Consider the following 8,165-nt stretch of genomic DNA (forward strand, 5'->3'; position numbering starts at 1 on the left):
AGTCTGAACCAATATGGAAATGCAGAACAGAAACTGAGGAACAGCTGAAAAGAAACCAAGTATTGTGTGCACACGTGTGTGTGTGTGTGTGTGTGTGTGTGTGCGTGTGTGTGTGTGTGCGCGCGCGTGTGTGTGTGCGCGCGCGCGCGTGTGTGTGTGTGTGTACACATGCTGGGGGTTTAACAGAGGTATGCAGCCACTCCCAGAGACTACCCCTGGCTCTCTTAATGACTTCCAGACAATAGGCCGTGTTCCTGTCATCATCTCTCTGGAAACAGGTTAATAACTGACCAACCAGCCTGTGGGACCACTCACTCTCGCTGCCCTCTGGAAGTCAGCTTCAGGAGTTGATAGATTTTAAGGTTGCCTCTTTGGCTATCTCAACTCAGTCCCATGCTGTGAATACTTTACAGATTTCATTTAGCAGCACTCTGGCTTTGTTGTCTTGGAGCAATGCCCAGAAGGTACTTTAAGGAAAACTGGTTTTAGGGGTTAGGTGACACTTTGACAAGGTCCTGGTGAGAGTGCACAAAAATTTACATGTTTTTTCAGAAGTAGAGTCTTCCGGCACAGACAGCTGAGCCTGATGTTGTAGCTGCTTTGGACATTTGGGAAATTAATAGATACATACTTGGTGCCACACATCCACTGAGTGTTAACTGGGCATAATTCATCACATATTGGCACTGGAATACTAAAGTGAGGTGATTAGTGAAGCGGCCTTCCTTTTTCATCTGGTTCTCTAAACATAACAACACACCTGTCTGGTGTATTCAGCTGTATGCTACAAATGAGAGTGAAGGGAGAGGAGATCCAGACCGTTCATGTTCACCAACATAGTAGAGGTCAGCATGTCAAACTCCCCCGTTTATGCTGACATCCTCTGCCTCATTGCCTGGAAAAGAGGAGGATGGAGGAGGGGAGGTCTTTATTGCTTCCACATGTTGGAGCGAGATGTTACTGTGAGAAATGTCCATTTCCAAAAGCCCACCTGGACCCATTTGTCATCAGTACTTGGCCTGAAAGACACAGAACAAACTGTGTTCTTATTCCATTATTCTTAAATCACAAATGAATCCGACGTAACCACCAACACACAAGGAAAAGCTTACAAATGTCCTTTTTTGAGATGCGGCAGGTAGTGGATTGTAAATTATACTCTTAACATAGCTTACATTCACCGAACAACAGGTTCACTGTTCAAATGTATTCACTACATTTAGCCACGTTTTATTCCTTTGTCTCTGAGAGACACAGGATTATCAGAAAATTCAGAAAAGTCTGAAAAGCACAAGTGAAACCACATGCTGGCAGCAGCAGCTAAGACTGCATCTTGCATTCAGTGGTGCTATGTTAGTGAAGTAAACCTTTCCCTGTACAGTAATTCTCACCTGCAATTAGGTTTTTATATTGTCTCAGTTCAAAGGCTGTGCATATTTTCCACTCCCAACCCTAAGTGGTGTTCCCTGGGATTTTTCTTTAAGAAATTGCAGGCTGTGTGAATGTATTTGAAGAACAGGTGGGGTGAGTGTGTCTATTTCCTTCAGAAAATGATTCCTCAGTAGACCCCAGTAAGGAAATTACAGAGTTGGAGTCCTGTGTAACTGTTTCCTCTGATAGCATTACAGTAGCTTCTGTACATGATAACATGCTTCTTGCTTCATAGGTTTCTGGACAGTTTGCTGTTATCTGTATTCTGCTTTGACCTTTTTCTTGCTGCTATAGAAAAATGGAAGGTCGCATTCACAGTGATGTATGATAATTTGCAAGCTCTGTAAAAATTTACAATATGTAGTTTATAGTCCTGTATCGCTACAAGCGCACAAGTCTTCACTCTGTAATCATGCGTGTATTCATGGAAATCTTTGCGTTTGGGCATTTGTTTTGCAAATAAGTAGCTACTAAAGTTAGGTAATGGGTAACACATACATACACACACACTTTCCTTCACACTAGCACTTGTTGGAAGGGCACCAGCTTGCCTCCATTTTTTAATGGTTGTTTCTTTCCTCCAGCACTCAAAGGTCACTCTAAGAGAGTGAAGGACAGAGGATGGCTTACAAGATGGAAAGATGAAAGAACAACAGATATAAGAAAGACATTTAGCTATACACCTGGTCAGCCAACGACATTTTAAAAGCAACATTTTCTGAAGTACCAGGACACTGCATTAGCATAATTTTGCTCATAGAGAACAAAGAAAGTCAAGTTAGTTTTGACTGTGATGGCTTGGAACTCAGAGAGGGCTAAAGCACAAGATGTCACCAAGCAGAGCAGTTTATCTTTGGCCTCAGAGACCCTGATGACTTCATTAATTGGAGATAAATTATCTGAAATTCAGGAGCGGGACCACGCCTCCAGACACGCACCTTGCGGGTCTTATCTATATATGAGTCCCCCCAGTTCTACAAGTTTTTCGTTCTTATCTTTATGCCCCTCCCTCCCCTTTTTCAATTCTTTCGCTTCTTATTAGTACTCATTAGTACATGGGGATCTGCCAGGCCGGGGAGCCACCGCCAGTCCTCTTCAAGGCCTTCCCCAAACCGCAGCTATTCAGAGTGCAGATTATTAAGCAGACTATTCGCTTAAAGAAAATGGACTGGTGCTCATAGCGCTTTTCCACTCAAGCAAACGGTCATTTTTACCATAAGCTTCATTCACCCAGCCAAGCACTATTTTCTACTTGTCTGACAGGCACACATTTTCATCGAGGGCAGCTCAGGGTTCAGTCTCTTTCCCATCCTCACCTCACCCCCCACCCTTTCAGAGTCTTTATTAAGGTGTCATTGATGAAGACGCTTCTGACAGCTAAACAATGTCTTGTGACTAAACACAGGATATGGCGCTCAACCATCACCCTCATACCTCGTCCTGTTTGAACAGACAGGTTTACATGCCGGGTGTGTTGTCCCAAAGCAACAGCTGACATTTGCAAATATTCTGGTATATACTTGCACTAGAGGAGGGATGGTAGCTGTCTTCAGTTTGAGCTAAATTGCAAACATTTACACAGTTGTAATGATTAGATGTGTGAGTTTTTCTGAAGGTTAACAAATAAAATATTTAACTGAATACCCTGATTTCAAATCAGCTATTTGACTGGGGGTTAAACGAAATGATAGTGTTTTGTACAGTTTCCTTCAGTGGAGGTCGGACACTTATCCACGGGGTACCTCAGAGTGCAAAAATCTAATATGTTCTCCTTTTCCTCATATTTCCTCCTCTGTCTCTACTCTCAGACTGGGGGCTTCATTACATTTTCTGCTCTGCTTTAACAGTTTGGTCCAGATATTTTATAGTTCCTCACTCACGATGCAGTGACGCACTGGTGGATTTGTTGTACCTCTAAGAAAGAAAAAGGAGCTTTTATAAATGTGAATATACATGTGCGTTCATGCATATTCACATTTATGCTAATAGTTAGCAGTTACCTCTGAGCTTTAACATCATTAATGTAATTGTTGTACCTCTAAGAAAGAAAAAGGAGCTTTTATAAATGTGAATATACATGTGCGTTCATGCATATTCACATTTATGCTAATAGTTAGCAGTTACCTCTGAGCTTTAACATCATTAATGTAATTGTGCAAGACTAAAGCAAAACAAGAAAGCAGACAATGTAAGCTGACCTCCTTAAAGTCCATCCACTTTGGCTTTCTCTGTGTTTTTATGATTCCTGCTTACAGCTACTATTACACACGTGTCTGCCAGTACAGGGACACATGACTGTTGGATGTTAAAGGTTCATGAATCTGGAACCAGAGGAGGTGATGATGTCTTTAAAATGTGAGGCCTAATTAACAAGGATACAGGATTTCAAGCAGATGCTAATTCTTGGCATGGGTGTAGTTATGCTGAGTGTCATGGCACAAAAATACTGCATTTGTAGGTGGCCTGTCTAGCAATAATTTAATTGGCTGGAAGTGGTGAAGTCTAAATCTAAACATACAGTTTAAAGTTAGTTCAGGTGACTTTTAATGAAGATTTGGATTGGGAGGTAAACCATGCTCACAACACAGACTGTAACAACATTTGGATTTTTATGTGAAATACAGGTTCAGCTCCTGAAACTACTTCGGGGGTTTCATGAAATCATGGAGCAATCTCGCAAAATCGTAGATTTTTACATAGCTGGGAGTAATGATGTCCTAGTGAGCTATGCTAATGCTAATCCTGCTCAGCAACTTGAAACTCTGTAATGTTTGCTTGACCTCATTGTCAGTACTACATGCGTATTCACTCGTGTGTATATAAATATTAGCTGTGTAGCAGCTGCTAACCTGAGTCTTGACCTTCACTGGTCAAAAAATACCCCTAAAGAATAGTACTAATATTTATCTACTGCACACTGACATTCAAAAGACTCATCACGTTACAGACATTTTAGTACTTCCAAATGTTAGGAGACACTGTCTGGCTGACATCCAGCTTTTGATAAAATATCAGCACATCAAGTGCAGAGCAATCCAACAGATATCAGCTGACTGATTTCCTACTCATGAGGCTCTTGTGCCAAAGTGTTTGTTTAACCAAATGCATGCAGAAATGTGATGAGTGCGGCCTGTCCTGTGGTCTCTGGTCAACCTTGTGCCACGTGAAGTGTGCAGAACACAGCGTTCAGCTGCGCGCTCTGCCAGCAAATAAACCTCGAGATGCCAGAGAGTTTACAGGAACCTCAGCAGCTATGCTCTCATATTTCCCCCTCTGACCTAAAGTGGACATCTGATGATCTGAGTACTTAAGTCGGGGAAGCTCCCCTCCCCAAAGCCAGACATTCTGCAATTTGTCTCCCTCCTCCTGCTGGATAGCCAGCTGTTTCCACCTCACTACCCTTATTCCCAGCCCCTCTACACTATTTCCCATCATGGAATATAAAATCACTCCCTGTCTTTTGCTTTCCTCACTTTATCATACATTACCCTTATTGAGTGTGTCATCACAATTTTAGTAAAATGACACCACCCCTGTCCGTGCACACATTCTCTCTTGTTGCCTTGCTTTCACACACATGACCCAGCAGCATTCCTATACGTTGAGCTCACTCTGTCTATCATGCACACATATACACGCCCCAAGATTTCCTCAACTGAGCACAGTGTGCTGTCTCACAGCCAGAGCAGCACATTGTATACATGTATGTTCAGAGGGGATGCAGAAGTTTCAAGTTTCTGTCTTCTGAGACGTTGCAATTGAGGTTGTTTCTTTATTCTTTAGGTGTTGTTGGGGTTTTGTTTATGGTTCCAACACCTAAACACATTATCCAGTGAATATACCTCCACTGTATTGGGCGGGTCGAGATCTCAGCAAACCAATGGCTCCAGACTGCTACAGTGAAGTAATAAGCCGTTTTATTCTATAATTTGGGTCATTTCACACTTGAAAATTCTTTCCAAGGTTTTAAAGTCTTGACAGTGTTTGGACTCTTATTTCCTTGTTTGAATGTTTATATTCACATCTGCTCAATTGCATGGCGACGTGCATATGTGCTACGCTTTTCTGGGTTTTCTAGACCAGCAAAGTGTTGATGACGCTTTCTAAACAGCGTTTGTGGCCTCAAGCTTTTGGCTTGTAAAGCACTGATTTAAGATAAGACCCTGGCTCCAGACCAGCTGCCAAACTGCCTGGGTGAAAAAAAGTTTTTATCAGCGGGTAGATAGAGCTAGATACTTTGTCTAAGGAGTTTTGAAGTCTGAACCAAAAAGTGCATTTTTAATTCAGTACAGTTTGAATGTATAATGCCACTTGTCTGTAAAGGTTCTCAGTCATCCAGGTCATCGTAGTCAAAGGAGCTTGCAAAGAAAAGCGTCTGGACTCCTTTAAGTTACTTGAAGAGGTTTCACCTCTCATCCGAGAAGCTTCTTTAGTTCTAAGGTCAAATGGTGGAGAGTCCCAGATATAAACCTAGCGTTAAGGCGTCTGGGAAGGGATCTCAAAACTGGATTATAGATGGCAGAGAGTTGGTGTCGTAAACTACCGCCTCTGTTCAAAGATGGTCGCTCACAGTGGACATAGATGGCTTCTTCCACTCCTCTTTCTTGCTGTACAGTGCAGCGAGGAATGCCCAGACCTCTACATTGGAGAGACCAAACAGCCACTTCACAAGCGCATGGCACAACACAGAAGAGCCACCTCCACAGGACAAGACTCAGCAGTCCATCTGCATCTTAAGGATAAAGGACACTCTTTCGAGGATGCCAATGTTCACATTTTGGACAGAGAGGACAGATGGTTTGAAAGAGGAGTGAAAGAAGCCATCTATGTCCACTGTGAGCGACCATCTTTGAACCGAGGCGGTGGTTTACGACACCAACTCTCTGCCATCTGTAATCCAGTTTTGAGATCCCTTCCCAGACGCCTTAACGCCCACTCACATCCTGGGCCATCTGATCTCAGGAATTCGCATGATAAGGTGGGGCCAGGTTTCACAATGAACTCACCCGAAACTCTGGCTGATTGGGACCCACACCCAATTTCACACCTTGGCTCAGGCGATTAGAGGATCATCAGGGGGTCCTTTTGTCCCTCTGTGGGGGGTTACTCCCACTAGGTTTATATCTGGGACTCTCCACCATTTGACCATAGAACTGAAGAAGCTTCTCGGATGAGAGGTGACTTAAAGAAGTCCAGACGCTTTTCTTTGCAAGCTCCTTTGACTATAATGCCAGTTCACAGCAACAGTTGTAACAGAGAGCTTCATAGGTAAACACCCTAAAATATTAGAGAGAGAACCCAAAAGATGAGACAGAGAGTGAGAACTCTCTGGGGGATGCTGGGGGATTCCCAAGATGCAAATGACTCTTTCTTCTTCAGTCACCTTCTTCACTCACTATGTGTTTATACACCTCTCTGCATTTAATTATTGGTTATTACTAATCTATGGCCCTCTTCCATAGGAATTCTTTGTCCTGTCTTCATCTGGTAACCCCCATCCATCCCTGAGCCTGGTTTTGCTTGTGGTTTTTGTTAAAAGGGAGTTTTTTTCCTTCCCACAGTCGCCAGTGCTTTCTTGTTGGGGTTCATGTGATTGCTGGGTTTTTCTCTGTTTTTCAGTAGTCTTTACCTTACAATCTAAAGTGCCCTGAGGCAACAGATTTGGTGCTATATAAATACAATTGAATTGATTTAAATTGAAAATTAAAACATGGCAGAAAGTGGCAATTGTGGGAAGGAAGAACTTCCTTTGAACAGGAACAGGGAGCGACAGTCATCTTTTGTGAAAGATTAAGCTATCAGGGAAAAGAGGATTAAAAATTTCACGGAGTGAACAGAAACTGAAAAATGCTTCCAAGCACACTGATGTTATCTAAACACACAATTGGTGCATCAGATGCATCACTGAAGATATAATATTTTCAGTCAAATGCTGTGCAAGAATCGGCCCTGTCTACTTAATTCCACTGTGACAGCCAAGTCTGAAGTACAACCAGCTGCTCAACAAGCTGTGGCTGCCCAACATGGCTGCCCGAATGCGAAGGTGCGTTACGTCTGTGAAGAGCTCTTTCAGGATCACTTAGGGTAAAATTTGCACATCATATATAACATTTTACAAAAATATAAAATAATAGAATTTAACAAGGCCCGAGGGAATTTCTATACGATCGTCATAATAAAAGCTATAATAGTAGATTACATTTGATATGATGCCATTTCAGACATTAACTATCTGAGGCAGTTGCTGACACAGGCGAACCAGAGACCTGTGACCTTGAGCAAATACTGTCAGTGCTGCACTGTTGACCTGAGCAGTGTTGCTCTGACGATAGTCACACTAAACTCTGCCTATCTATCTGACAAGGCCACATGGAAAGTACAGCAACTTTGGCCACAACCAATGTGGAACAGCAGCTCCATGCATTAAGCGTGTGAGATAGAGGTAAGGATGGTGATTAGTTGTCCCATGTGGCCGACAGGGTGTGGTGAGAGAGAAAGGACAGCCTCTCCTTAGCTACAAGACTGAACTGATTCCAGAGGCAGGAAGAAAAGTGGGGTCACGCAAATGCTGAAATACGAACTCTGGATACTGATGATGTTTGACATTAAAAACTTGATCCCAGTCACTTTAGCACTCAGAACCGGGTGGATTTTGGCTGTTCTCCCATCCCTGAGCACGTCGCTGACATGCAGCACCCGATTTAAAACAAAGACTTTCCGAGTCTTATCAAAGG

The 8,165-nt window shown here is 42.8% G+C and overlaps 1 protein-coding gene across 1 annotated transcript in view; it reads left to right on the forward strand.

The window, feature by feature from the left end:
- Window positions 1–8,165, forward strand: part of smtnl (smoothelin, like) — a 24,869-nt gene that overhangs the window by 9,453 nt on the left and 7,251 nt on the right. The gene's annotated exons all lie outside the window — the stretch shown is intronic.

This window comes from Pundamilia nyererei, unplaced genomic scaffold (genome assembly GCF_000239375.1).
Source record: "Pundamilia nyererei isolate P.nyererei 1_Seehausen unplaced genomic scaffold, PunNye1.0 scaffold00083, whole genome shotgun sequence".
Taxonomy (NCBI): domain Eukaryota; kingdom Metazoa; phylum Chordata; class Actinopteri; order Cichliformes; family Cichlidae; genus Pundamilia; species Pundamilia nyererei.